We start from the raw sequence: 14,360 nt of genomic DNA, 5'->3' as shown, positions 1-14,360 counted from the left end.
TCTCTATATATATAGGGGATGGATCATGAGAAAAGTAATTTAAATGAGAAAACCAAAAAACTAACTAAAAAAGCCAAAAAAAACATGCCAAAATTTTTTTTTAAAATTTTTATAAAAAAATTGTAGCTTTTTATGCATGGAAAAAAATTTTCAAAAAATAAAAAAAAGTTTTTGGTTGTATTGCACATGTGCACTATTACGGATATAGTGCACATGTGTAGTACACACATAATCATATATATTGCGCATGTGCAATACAACAAATATTTTTTTTTTGAAAAGTTTTTTTTATGTATAAAAACTAGCGATTGTAAAAAAATATTTTTTAGCTTTTTTTAGTTAGTTTTCTAGTTTTCTCATTTATATGTAGTTTTCTCATGATCCTCTCCATATATATATATATATATATATATATATATATATATATATATATATATATATTAGAGAGAGAGAGGTCGGTTAACGTACAATACGGCTTAACGTACATCACGTACGACAGATAATTACGAACGTTCATTTGAAAATCACGCATGTTGGAAAACATTAATCACGCATGATGGAAACATTAATCACGCACGTTATACACATAATCACGCACGTTGTCGTACGTGATGTACATTAAGCCATATTGTATTTTACACTTTTCCTATATATATATATATATATATATATATATATATATATATATATATATATATATATATATAGGAGTGTAGAATACAAATTCCCTAATGGTACATTACGTGCGCGATCATAATAGCCCTAGACGTGTCCCTGATTCAATTTTCCTTCATAAAGGTATATCGGACAATCCATTCAATCAGTAAGGGCAAATTAGACAATTCCTTCAAAAAGCAGATCACGAGTTCGTTACACCAATATCCCGGTAATTATAAATCGCATCAGTTTCGAATATTCATAATTTTTAAAACTATACATTGCGGTTTTCATTTCTACGTGATTAGGGTTTAATCGATTGTTGTTTTCAATGGATCCACAGAGCAACACCGGACGAAACACAAATGTTGATTTTGAAGACGTTGAATTCGTCAGTGAGCATGGTGGTGACCATAGAGTTACGATTGAGGAAGTTAGAAATCCCATTTTGTCAAATATTGTAACTGAGGGTTCCAATAGACATAAATTTCGCATGTTATTACTTAAACAAATCGCATGTTATGAAAAGCATGAAATACAATTTCGCATGTTATACAATGTCACATGTTTATAATGTCGCATGTTATACAATTTCACATGTTTATAATGTCACATGCTATACAATTTAGCATGTTATACAATTTAGCATGTTATACAATGTAGCATGTTATACAATTTTGCATATTATGCAATTTAGCATGTTATACAATTTAGCATGTTATACAATGTAGCATGTTATACAACGTAGCATGTTATATAATTTAGTATGTTATTCAATTTCATGTTATACATTTTCGCATGTTATACAATTTCGCATGTTGTTATGGAAACCCAAATTCGCATGTTAGTTACGAATTCGCAAGTTATACATTTTGTACGTTAGTTACAAGTATTCTCATGTTCGATTGTGTTCTTGCTCTGTTGCTCCCACACAACTGACAAGAACAATCACATCAAAATTTTTATCATTCTAGTAAACATTGTTGTCGATTGGGGATATATTACCTCCCAAAGCTGTTGTAGTTGTTATAATCATTGGATGAACAATTGAGTGGATGAAATCGCACGGGCGGACGTCGATTGCAGAAGAGTCGGTTGGAGAAGAAGAAGGTACTGAACGAAATTACCAGGATTTTGATAGAGGAATTGTCAATTTTATCCTTCGCGGTTGGTTTTATGTATATTAATTTGATTAACTTAATTATATAAATTAATTTCGCAGTGTTCAATAGATAGAAGATTGGACGGCTGGGCTTATCGCGTACATAATATAGGATAAGAGGTATTGTACGTTAACCGGCTTCTCTCTCTCTCTCTCTCTATATATATATATATATATATATATAGGGTAAGGTTCATGCGAGAACCACCCTTATTGCGAGAACCGCGAGAACCAATGTGAACACAAAATAAAATCTAAAAAAAATAAAAAAAGCACTCAAATTTTTTTTTTATTTTTTTTAATATTTTTTAACCAAAAATCACTATATTTCGTTCCATAAAAAAAAAAAAAAAAAAAAAAAACTTTTTTTTTCGAGTAACAGTTATCCATGCACATGTGCATATGTATCATTACTTCAACAAATTCGGTAATACATTATCAGGAATAGACAATTGCACTTTAATTTACAATACCATTAGTAATACACTACTTTTTACATTACCAATATTCAAAATGCACATGTGCATAATTAGGTATAACCATGATATAACGTGTTTTGGTACAAAAAGTTTGTGATTTTGAATGGAGAAGTAGACCCATATACATGTTTTTTGGTTAGTTATATCTAGTGGTTGATGGTTTGGTTATAGTTGTCAATTTTTTATGTAATATGTTGATTGGATGGTATAAATGGTGTTTACATACATGTAATAAAGTGAAAATATTGTTAATGGTATTGTATTATGGATGGTAGGAGGTAATGGTATTGTATTATGGATGGTAGGAGGTAATGGTAGTGTATTATGGATGGTATGATAGATGAAAGGGAAAGTGTATTCAAAGTGGTGTACCAAAACACCTTATTTCATGTTGATACATATAATGCACATGTGCATTTCTAACATTGGTAATGTAAAAAGTAGTGTATTACATATGGTAGTGTAAATGAAAGTGCAATTGTCTAATATATGTAATGAATTACGGAATTTGTCAAAGAAATGACAGAAATGCACATGTGCATGCTTGTGTATTATGGATGGAATGATAGATGAAAGAGAAAGTAGTGTACCAAAACACCTTATTTCCTGTTGATACATATAGATGCACATGTGCATTTCTAACATTGGTAATGTAAAAGATAGTGTATTACACGTAGTAGTGTAAATGAAAGTGCAATTGACTATTATTTGTAATGAATTACGGAATTTGACAAAGAAACGACACATATGCACATGTGCATGGATAACTGTTACTCGAATTTTTTTTTTTTTTGAATTTTTTTTTTATTTTTTATTAACAAAATATAGCGATTTTTTCAAAAAAAAATAGTAAAAAAATAAAAAAAATTTTTTTTGGGTGTTTTTTAGATTTTTTTAGGAATTACTGTTTGTGTTCACACTGGTTCTCGCGGTTCTCGCAATAAGGGGTGGTTCCTAACGGATCTTTGTCCTATATATATATATATATATATATATATATATATATATAGGATTAGGTTCATTTGTGAACAACTTCTTGAGAGTGAATTGAGTGAACTAATTTTGGCGCTTTATTATTTTTTAGATTAAATGAGTAAGATTGACATTAGCCAAGTACTTTAATTAAAATCCCTTAATTTCTCATCTCTTAACTCTCTCTCTCACACATTTTAATTATTTTTTCGTTATTTTAATTATAGGAGATTGAAGTGCTAATGTTTTTTTAAATAAACTCTTATGTTCTTTTTAAATTAAATATTAATCCTAATTAAATTATGTTTTTTAATATATATGTATACAGGTCAGTATATACAAGATTTATACACCTGTGTATTATTCAAGTACATATGTGTATACAGGTCGGTATATACCAGACATATACACCTGTGTATTATTCAAGTACATAGTGTATACAGGTCGGGGGTAAGGTTCCAGCATGAACTACCTCCCAAGAGTGAACTGCGTGAACAGATATGGACCCTAGATTTCCTTTTTAGTTGTTAAGGGTAGGATTGTAATTATATAAAAATTAGATTTAAATCATTATTTTAATAATTGAATTAAGTTACATCTTTCCTAATTTAAATTCATTATCCACATTATGTTTATTTATTAATAAGTTAATTATCAAAACAAACAACAAATCACCAAATTTCAATTTTTATTTTAGATTTCATTACCAGAATTCAAATTTTGATTTTTAAGATCCACGTAACCTTTATATTTTAACGGTATACACATGTGTACTTGGATATGAATAGGACAGTACACATGTGTACTCAGCATCGTAAATATGTGTACAGTAATTCACAGGTGTACATCAACATTCAATACAAAAAAAATTCTGAGATATCACAAAAACAGACGATATACACATGTGTACAGCGCATTAAAAAGAGGGCAAAATCAGAATACACATGTGTATATCGCATTAAAACAAATAATTATTTTAATAATTGAATTAAGTTACATCTTTCCTAATACTTGATTTGATTTGTGAGGGATTTATGCAATCAATTTAAGAGGATAATTAATTACTTGATGTGTGAGAGATTTATGCAATCAATTTAAGACTGAAATTACACATATACCCTTTTTGTATTTAATTAAATGAAAAAAAGTAACCAAATAATTACCATCATGCCACTAACTTTAATCTCAAGATCATAAAAATCAAGGGCCCAGATCAGTTTACGCAGTTCACTCTTGGGATTTTGTTCACGTTTGAACCTAATCCGGTATATACCGGATTTATACACTTGTGTTTTATTACATATTGTTTCCACTATGCATCTTTTCATCAAACATTGATCTAATAAATATATGTATAGATAATGTAATTAAATATTTTTAATCATGTTCTAGATGGAACAATATTTGATAATGTTTGTATTTTTTTTAAATTATCAAATATTAAGTTAGGTAATTTGTGAGAGAAAAAATTATAGAGAATGTAATTAAATATTCTTTTAATTGGAAAGAGAAATCAGGAGAGTGAAAAAATCAATTAATTAAATGAATAGAGAAAAATACAATTATACTCTTGTATCTATCAAAATACATGTAAGTTACAAAAGATAATTACAATCTTTCCACTAAAGAAAACATCTAGATCTACAAAATCAATGGTCAGGATAAGTTTATTTTGTTCACAAATACATCATTGTTCACTCATGAACCCTGCTGTGACAACTGTGTTTTATAGTCGTGGTTCAATATAAAACAATGTTGATTGTTAATAAAACAATGTGCTTTGGTGTTATTATATGTGTTTTTGTGTTATTATGTGTGTATTTGTGTTTGATGATTTTGCAATTTAATTAGATCCCAATTTCAAGCTCTAAATCGCTTTCTGGAAGGTTATACGCGCACAGATGCGTAAATATAACCAGTTTAATGGAACAAACACTCCGGAATAGTGAGATAGGCTTAACATACCTTAAATATCCTCCACATAACTTAGAAATAAGTTTTGGGTGGTTTGATGTGTTGAAATCAAGTTTGTTCGATCGCAGGGACTATTTGTGTCAAAATGCGAAACTATACCGATTTGTATAGTAACGAACATTCCGGAACTTGATCATAAGTTAAACATACCCTAAATATCCTTTACATAGCTTAGAAATAGGCTTTGAGGGGTTCGGTATGCTAAAATAAACTTTATTGATCAATAGGGACTAAAAGCGTCAAAAAGTGCACAAGTTTGCATTTTCGCGCATATTTTACGTTCTGAATATATCCGGACATCCAAAAATTCATGTAATCATTAAAATATTATGTTTTAGTGTTTGGCATGATAAAAATCCATTCGTCGCTTGATTTGGATCGTTTTTGCGTTCGTTACGACTTCCGTCGTAATTAAGCGAATAACGCGACCGTACGACCAAACGAACCGACATCCGAGATATTTTTGAGCATGTTTTAAGTTCCTTATACTTTAACTTTATTTTAGAGCCTTGAAATGGGGTTAACGGGGCTTAAAAGTGAAAAAAAAATCAAGTTTTACAAGTGCAGGGACCATTTTTGAAATTTCTGACCAGATTCAATGAACCTAGTCCATTTTGAAGTGTTGATGGTTTTAACCCATGGTTTTGCAAAACCATGGGCTGGTATTCAATGAACCTGGTCCATTATGACTCATATTAGGGGCTCCCATGGTTTTAGAAAACCATGGGCACACATGTAAGGTCCAGATCAAAGCTTAGTTTTCGATGAACGATCTTAACGGTTCTTGAATTCCTATAAATACCCACCCTCACTTCCTCCCAAAGCACACTTGAATCTGATTTTGGCTCTCTAAGTTGAAGTTTATGCTTCATACCTGAGAGTAAATCGGATCAAGAGCTTGCGGGGACGTTCTGTAAGTATTCTTTCGTTCTTTTCATTCGTTTTTGTTGTTAAAGTCAAACTGCGTTTGACTTTCTGCTTTGACCAGTTATGGTCAACGTGAAGTTCGTTTGAACTTCATAACGTGAGCGTAATCACAGTGGTTATAGTCCCTAGTGACTATACCTACTGATTACCACGTTATCTAGGCTTAGTGACGAGTCGTAGTTTCGGCCAAAATGCGTATTCTCGCGTATTTTGTAACCAAACAACTCTAGGGTATCAAAACCGTTTGTTTTGATATCAAAACCTGTTTTCTAACTTAACTAAACATGTTCTAGCATGTTTAGCTCGTCACTTTTTAGTTTAGTGCTTGTGTAGAGTCATAAGTCAAGCGGACTAAACACCCGCTTAGACTTTCGAACATGACCCGTTTGGTCGATCATTAGGATCCGACCAAACATGTCTAGTGACCATAGTAGCGTAGGGACTAACCTTCCAAGGTTATACCTTATGGTCACTTAGGTTGATTAGTCGCATGATAGGTAGTTTATATGCCTTTGGTAAATTACCAAAATACCCTTTTCATACATAATTGGTAATTAAGTATATGTAACCTAAACTTTTGTCACGTAACTGATTATGTAACATATTTAAACATGTATGGGCATATAACACTTGTCATATGATTAGTTAGACGTCTCAAATGCGCATTGCGCGCACGACGCGTTAAAGTAGCGTAAGTACCTTAATGGGTCGCAATGGGTCGAAAGCACTTAGGTTAGGTTTCAATTTAGGATGTAAGCTTTGTTAAACCATATCACATGAGTTCCAACACTCTTTTGGTTCACGAGACTTCATTCTATTTGATCTTCCGATTTAGGTGTCTATTGTTTGACTAGTGGTTCGATTACTAGGTGCTACTTGATTTCTCTGGTTTACTTGAGGTTGTTTGAAGTTCTATTGATTGAGGATACATTGCACTTCATGTGAGTACATAGTTCCCCTAGTTTACTGTTTTTAAATGTTTTGGGGTGATTCATATGTACGAAATGTTTTCAAGGTTTAAACGATGATTTTAAAAAACGATTACAACGATTTTTACTAAATTAATAACGATTTCAATAATGTGAACAAAACTTGATGGTTGTAGTTACATAACAAATGACATTCATTAATTTTGGCCCAACCGACCGGTATTAGGTTATGGTACCATAGGATCTGACAAATCCCGTTACTTTACTACACCCATGGTTATGTTTGGGGGTTGTGGGTAGCGATTGAATCCGATGTTTGTTAACTTACCCTTTGGTGGTTTGTTAATTCGAGAAGCGAGAAGCGAGGTGATCGAGTCACAAAGGTTTGAATGTTGTTAGCGAGACGACCATAAATAGTTTTTTCACAAATTAAAACAAGGATGATTTAAATGATTTTAAACGAGTTAACGATTTTGAAACGATTTTTAACGAGTTAAACGATTTGGGTAAACGATTGGTTTTTGGTTAGTGTTTAGATAACGGGACGGGTGTAATGTTATGAAAACATGGTGGATACGCCGCTGGTACTTCCTATATATAAGTGTTTTCATCATATTACATACCGTGGCGTTGTTTAGTTCACTTGGGTAAATGATTTTGAAACGATCTCACACAAACGATGTTTTCTAAAAGATACAAACCATACGAGTTTTTAACGAGTTTTTACAAGATGTTTTACAAGTTGGTTTTCTAAAACAAATGTTTTTGGGTTAAGAAGCATGGCTATGGGATTTTACAAACTATAACCCACTTGATTTGAGTTGGTTAATTATGTTGCAATACACTTTTCAAAACAAGGTTTGTATTTTGACTCTTGTAGTCTAATAAAGTACTGCAACATACAAACGAGCCATGATTCCGATACTCTTATAAAACCTATGTACTCGCCAGCATTTCTTTGCTGACTAAGTTTTTACATATGTTTCAGGTGTGGATGCTTGATTGATTTCTTGGATGCATGCGTCACGTAGGATCTGGACAAGGCCTTAGTGACATAATAACTATGATAGACGATATAAAACTTGTTTGTTCTATGTGTTAAGACAATGTAATGTTTAATTTTATCAATAAAACGAAACTATTTTGTATCCTTGGTTGTGAAACAATAGCTTCTGTTGCAACACTCCCCGACGTTTCCGCCATGGTTTGTTGTCCTACCTGGTCGGGGTGTGACAGAAGAAGTTGGTATCAGAGCCAATGGTTATAGGGAATTAGGTTATTAGTAATGCTTTGACCTAGACTATAACTTTAGGACCCTAACACAAGTTTACTTGTGTTTAAATTTTTAAACAATACCGTCACCTATCCTTAGGTGATAACCACAATAAGTTCAAATCCGCTTTGAAAACTAATCATTTGTTCTAGGATGATTGATTACTAAGTTTTGAACCCTTTGTTATAAGGTTTTGAACCCTCTAAGTTTTCAAAATCTCGTCAAAGTTTGGGTCTAAATAGTGTGAACACGTGCAAACTGGAAGGGTGAGTGCCTGTACCCTGAGTTTTCTGTCTAAGGCTAGAGTGTTCGTACAAGTCCACATAATCGGACCAGTCACTCTTACCTGGGAACTCTTGGGGTGAGTGTTCACTTATAGGCGAGCATTTCTTCGGCGATACATTAGTTTGACCCCTTTACTTTGATTAGTTTCTGCGTGTCGTTTGTTTGTTCGAGGTAATGAACAAATGATCGCCTTTGTTGTGTTTTGTCGATGTTTTCAATGCCTCTTTTGTTTTTCCAATTGTCGATCCCGCTCGTGGAGGAGCATTCAATCTGAATGCAAACGAGGCTCGAGTTGACAACCTCGTTGTCAATGGTACCTTTGTTGTCAATGGTACGTTTCTTGTTAACAATCGACCTGCATCTATTCTTTTTGATTCTGGAGCCGATAGAGGTTTTGTTTCTTTATCTTTTGAACCCTTGCTTGCGATATCTAGAACTAAACTGAGGAAACCCTTATCTGTCAAAGTTGCTACTAGTAAACCCCTTGTTCTCGATTCTGTTATTCGTGATTGTCAGTTGAACCTTGACAACCATCTTTTTCCTATGACCTCACACCGATGCAACTTGGGAGCTTCGACATTATCGTTGGAATGGATTGGTTAACCAAATACCATGCTGAGGTGGTTTGTTTTGACAAAATTGTTCGTATCCCTTTGTCTTCTGGCGATGTTCTGGAAATTCGTGGCGAAAAACCTTCAGGTGGATTGAAGCTTATGTCGTGTATGGAAGCCCAAAGGTATTTAAGGAAAGGATATGTTGCTTTTCTAGCACATGTCACCGAGGAGAAAGACAAAAACAAGAGTATTCAGGGTATTCTGATTGTTCGGGATTATCCAAAGGTGTTTCCTGATGAACTGCCTGGTTTGCCTCCAGTTCGTCAAGTCCAGTTTCAAATTGACCTTGTACCCAATACCAACCCAATTGCAAAAGCACCTTATTGACTTGCACCGTCTGAGATGCAAGAGTTATCGAAGCAGCTTCAAGAGTTATCTGATAAAGGATTCATGCGACCGAGCTTTTCACCTTGGGGAGCTCCAGTCCTCTTCATGAAAAAGAAAGATGGGTCTTTTCGAATGTGTATCGATTATCGTGAGCTTAATAAGCTTACCATCAAGAATCGATATCCCCTACCTTGAATTGATGATCTCTTCGACCAGCTGCAAGGTGCTTCATGCTTTTCCAAGATCGATCTGCGTTCTGGGTATTATCAACTTCGTGTTCTCGAAGAAGATATTCCCAAAACTGCTTTCTGCACAAGATATGGGCATTATGAGTTCACTGTCATGCCTTTTGGTTTAACGAATGCTCCAGCTATCTTTATGGACTTAATGAATAGTGTCTGTAAACCTTATTTAGACAAGTTCATTATTGTGTTCATCAACGATATTCTGGTTTATTCGAAGTCTCGAGCCGAGCACGAGCAACACCTTCGCTTAACATTGGAACTCCTGAAGAAGGAAAAACTTTTCGCTAAATTCTCCAAGTGTGAATTCTGGCTTAAAGAAGTTCAATTCTTGGGTCATATAGTCAATGAGCACGCTATTCATGTGGATCCATCCAAGATTGTTGCTATTAAATACTGGAATACACCAACAACACCTACAGAAGTTCGATCTTTTCTTGGTCTTGCTGGTTATTATCATCGATTCATCTCAAACTTCTCAAAGATCGCGGTTCCACTCACTGCTTTGACTCAGTAGAATAAGCCTTTTGAGTGGAGACCCAAGCAAGAAGAAGCGTTCCAGACGCTATCTAATCTTCAAACTCGTGTTCTTCAAGCTCAGCAATTTTGTGTTTCACAAAATTTGATTGGTAAGGAACTGCCACGTCAAAATTGAGCTTAAGCTCGAAGCGAAGGACAATTGGGTTGCTCTATTTTAAGGATCTTCGTACTCAGTGTTGGTGGCCTGGTATGAAAAAGGATGTTGCCTTGTATGTATCAAAATGCCTGACTTATCTCAAAGTCAAGGCTGAACATCAACGACCTTCTGGTTTGCTTATGCAACCAGAGATACCGGTTTCGAAGTGGGAGAGCCTTGCGATGGATCTCATCACTAAGTTACCGCGTACGTCTAAAGGTCATGATGCTATACAGGTTGTTATCGATCGATTAACGAAATCAGCTCATTTTATCCCAATTCGCGAGGATCCATCTACTGATAAATTGGCAAAGATTTATGTTGATGAGATTGTATCACGACATGGTGTGCCTTTGGATATCATTTCTGATCGTGATGCTTGATTTTCATCTCATTTTCGGAAGACCATGCAATCTGCTTTGGGAACCCAACTGAATCTAAGCACTGCTTATCATCCCTAAACAGATGGTCAATCTGAGCGAACAATTCAAACTTTGAAGGATATGCTTAGAGCATGCGTGATAGACTTTGGTGCTAATTGGGATTCTCATCTGCCAATGATCGAGTTCTCTTACAACAATAGCTATCATGCTAGTATTAATATGGCACCGTTCGAAGCTCTCTACGGTCGAAAATGTCGTTCACCTGTCTGTTGGAACGAGACCGGTGAAGCTCAGCTTACTGGACCTGAGCTCGTTCTAGAAACAACAGACAAAATCAAGAAAATCCGCAATAATCTTATGACAGCTCGAAGCCGTCAAAAGAGTTATGCGGATATGCGACGCAGGCCCTTAGAATTTCAAGTCGAAGATCGTGTCCTACTCAAGGTTTCACCTTGGAAAGGAGTCGTGAGATTTGGAAAGAAAGGAAAACTTGCACCTCGATATGTGGGACCATTCAAGATTGTGGAAAGAATGGGAAGGTTGCCTATCGACTAGAGCTACCTCCAGAGCTTGGAAATATTCACTCGACTTTTCACGTGTCCAACTTGCAAAAGTGTTTAGCTGACGCTGATCTTCACATTCCTCTCGACGAGATCCGAATCGATGAAACGATGCACTTTGTCGAGAAACCCGTGGAGATGGTGGACCGTACTTTCAAACAGTTGAAGAACAAATGGATTAAATTAGTCAAAGTTCATTGGGAGTCCAAACATGGCCCAGAGTTTACTTGGGAATGTGAGGACCAGATGAAGACGAAATATCCGCAATTGTTTTCACAAGCTTCCTCTAGTTAAAATTTCGGGACGAAATTTCCTGAAGTAGGGGAGACTGTGACAACTGTGTTTTATAGTCATGGTTCAATATAAAACAATGTTAATTATTAATAAAACAATGTGATTTGGTGTTATTATATGTGTTTTTGTGTTATTATGTGTGTATTTGTGTTTGGTGATTTTGCAATTTAATTAGATCCCAATTTCAAGCTCTAAATCGCTTTCTGGAAGGTTATACGAGCACGGATGCGTAAATATAACCAGTTTAATGCAACAAACACTCCGGAATAGTGAGATAGGCTTAACATACCTTAAAAATCCTCCACATAACTTAGAAATAAGTTTTGGATGGTTTGGTGTGTTGAAATCAAGTTTGTTCGATCGCCGGGACTATTTGTGTCAAAATGCGAAACTATACCAATTTGTATAGTGACAAACATTCCGGAACTTGATCATAAGTTAAACATACCCTAAATATCCTTTACATAGCTTAGAAATAGGCTTTGAGGGGTTCGGTATGATAAATAAACTTTATTGATCAATAGGGACTAAAAGCGTCAAAAATTGCACAAGTTTGCATTTTCGCGCATATTTTACGTTCTGAATATATCCGGACATCCAAAAATTCATGTAATCATTAAAATATTATGTTTTAGTGTTTGGCATGATAATAATCCTTTCGTCGCTTGATTTGGATCGTTTTTGCGTTCGTTACGACTTTCGTCGTAATTAAGCGAATAACGCGACCGTACGACCAAACGAATCGACATCCGAGATATTTTTGAGCATGTTTTGAGTTCCCTATACTTTAACTTTATTTTATAGCCTTGAAATGGGGTTAACGGGGCTTAAAAGTGCAAAAAAAAATCAAGTTTTACAAGTGCATGGACTATTTTTGAAATTTCTGACCAGATTCAATGAACCTAGTCCATTTTGAAGTGTTGATGGTTTTAACCCATGGTTTTGCAAAACCATGGGCTGGTATTCAATGAACCTAGTCCATTATGACTCATATTAGGGGTTCCCATGGTTTTAGAAAACCATGGGCACACATGTAAGGTCCAGATCAAAGCTCAATTTTCGATGAACGATCTTAACGGTTCTTGAATTCCTATAAATACCCACCCTCACTTCCTCCCAAAGCACACTTGAATCTGATTTTGGCTCTCTAAGTTGAAGTTTATGCTTCATACCTGAGAGTAAATTAGATCAAGAGCTTGCGGGGACCTTCTGTAAGTATTCTTTTGTTCTTTTCATTCGTTTTTGTTGTTAAAGTCAAACTGCGTTCGTTTGAACTTCTTAACGTGAGCGTAATCACGATGGTTATAGTCCCTAGTGACTATACCTACTGATTACCACGTTATCTAGGCTCAGTGACGAGTCGTAGTTTCGGCCAAAATGCGTATTCTCGCGTATTTTGTAACCAAACTACTCTAGTGTATCAAAACCGTTTGTTTTGATATCAAAACCTGTTTTCTATCTTAACGAAACATGTTCTAGCATGTTTAGCTCGTCACTTTTTAGTTTAGTTCTTGTGTAGAGTCGTAAGTCAAGCGGACTAAACACCCGCTTAGACTTTCGAACACGACCCGTTTGGTCGATCATTAGGATCCGACCAAACATGTTTAGTGACCATAGTAGCGTAGGGAATAACCTTCCGAGGTTATACCTTATGGTCACTTAGGTTGATTAATCGCATGATAGGTAGTTTATATGCCTTTGGTAAATTATCAAAATACCCTTTTCATACATAATTGGTAATTAAGCATATGTAACCTAAATTTTTGTCATGTAACTGATTATGTAACATATTTAAACATGTAACGGCATATAACACTTGTCATAGGATTAGTTAGACGTCTCAAATGCGCATTGCGCGCACGACGCGTTAAAGTAGCGTAAGCTACCTTAATGGGTCGCAATGGGTCGAAAGCACTTAGGTTAGGTTTCAATTTAGGATGTAAGCTTTGTTAAACCATATCCCATGAGTTCCAACACTCATTTGGTTTACGAGACTTCATTCTATCCGATCTTCCGATTTAGGCGTCTATTGTTTGATTAGTGGTTCGATTACGAGGTGCTACTTGATTTCTCTGATTTACTTGAGGTTGTTTGAAGTTCTATTGATTGAGGATACTTTGCACTTCATGTGAGTACATAGTTCCCCTATTTTACTGTTTTTAAATGTTTTGGGGTGATTCATATGTACGAAATGTTTTCAAGGTTTAAACGATGATTTCAAAAACGATTAAAACGATTTTTACTAAACTAATAACGATTTCAATAATGTGAACAAAACTTGATGGTTGTAGTTACATAACAAATGACATTCATTAGGTTTGGCCCAACCGACCAGTATTAGGTTATGGTACCATAGGATCTGACAAATCCCGTTACTTTACTACACCCAAGGTTATGTGTGGGGGTTGTGGGTAGCGACTGAATCTGATGTTTGTTAACTTACCCTTTGGTGGTTTGTTAATTCGAGAAGCAAGAAGCGAGGTGATCGAGTCACGATGGTTTGAATGTTGTTAGCGAGACGACCATAAATAGTTTTTCATAAATTAAAACAAGGATGATTTAAACGATTTTAAACGAGTTAAAGATTTTGAAACAATTTTTAACGA

The sequence above is a fragment of the Helianthus annuus genome, chromosome 16 (genome assembly GCF_002127325.2).
Source record: "Helianthus annuus cultivar XRQ/B chromosome 16, HanXRQr2.0-SUNRISE, whole genome shotgun sequence".
Classification (NCBI taxonomy): domain Eukaryota; kingdom Viridiplantae; phylum Streptophyta; class Magnoliopsida; order Asterales; family Asteraceae; genus Helianthus; species Helianthus annuus.
This window is presented reverse-complemented; position numbering follows the sequence as displayed.